The 1,161-nt window shown below is 34.9% G+C and overlaps 1 protein-coding gene across 4 annotated transcripts in view; it reads right to left on the bottom strand.

Annotated features, from left to right (window-relative positions):
- Nucleotides 1–631: 631 nt before the first annotated feature.
- The window catches only part of MEIS2 (Meis homeobox 2), a 208,921-nt gene continuing 208,391 nt past the window's right edge, over nt 632–1,161 (bottom strand). For all 4 annotated transcript variants that reach the window (XM_039217969.1, XM_039217966.1, XM_039217967.1 and 1 more), the window contains one exon: nt 632–1,161. This exon is cut by the window's right edge and continues 892 nt beyond it. The gene's annotated coding sequence lies outside the window, so the exon portion shown is untranslated.

Consider the following 1,161-nt stretch of genomic DNA (forward strand, 5'->3'; position numbering starts at 1 on the left):
GTCTGAAATAAAAAGACATCATAATATAATTTATATTAAATATTAATGATGAAGCAATCTTTTCAACTCAGGATTTCAAACTCCATAGAAGTTGTTTACTCATCTATGAACATCTATATGTAAATTTTAATTTACATATTCAGCAGTATTTTAGTAAGTAAGACAGAGAAAAAACACAGGCAGATGAATTATCTTTGAGCACAGACGTTAGTTATTTCTTATGATGTAAAATTAACCCTGAAAAAGTCCTTTATTCTGGCAGAGGAGGAACATGAAAAGCTTTATCTGAAAGTTTGTTTGTTTGTTTGTTTTTTAACATCATGCATCTAGAAAGGAGGTTAGACCTACTGAAGGTAATCTTTTGACCTGGCTCATAACACACACACACACACACACACACACACACACACACACACACACAATTTCATACCTTTAGAAGTTTTCTGCTGGTAGAATTTATAGGCCAAATACACACTAACCGCTACAGATGGTTACCTTAAAAATTGTTGGTTAAGTAAGTTTCAAATACACTCAAGGGGGCAAAACCAGCACCTACTTTTAACACCACGAAGAGGAGGCATTGTGCAACCTTGCCTTAAAGCTATTAAAAACACAAAAGCCTAACAAAAAATCAAAAATGAAATATTTATTACCGCATTTTGTGACTTAACACCTTTTTTTTTTTAACATAACGTCACAGTCCTCATACAAGTATTTTAATGTAAATTTGACAAAGCTTAAAGGTAACAGCATTTTCTTCTAGTGAGGAACACGTGCTGAGAAAAGAATTCATGGACATACAATACCAATTCCACAGCAGATCTGATACTAGCAAAAACATTCTTTTTTTTTTTTCAATTGAGGTAAACACATAGAATATCTAACATGAAACAATTAATAGACCGAACTCTGTACGAAGTTTGTTACAGTATTCTCTTGCTCCTTTTTATCCCGCAAGCTTTGAGTTTCTGATGAAGTCCTAGTTGTGGTGCCATGACCATTAATAACTTTCTTCTGTTGAGGAAAAGCTGCCCAACGTGAGATTGTTTTGTCCACAGCCAAGGCTCAGAACTCCCGAAGAAGCTCCCGCTCAGTCTTTACATCTTCATTGGCAAGCTCTTGGAAGAAGAGTCCCCCAAAATAAGAAGAGTTGGCTTATGA

The sequence above is a fragment of the Hyaena hyaena genome, unplaced genomic scaffold, assembly GCF_003009895.1.
Source record: "Hyaena hyaena isolate Hyena2069 unplaced genomic scaffold, ASM300989v1 scaffold_727, whole genome shotgun sequence".
NCBI classification, from domain to species: Eukaryota; Metazoa; Chordata; class Mammalia; order Carnivora; family Hyaenidae; genus Hyaena; species Hyaena hyaena.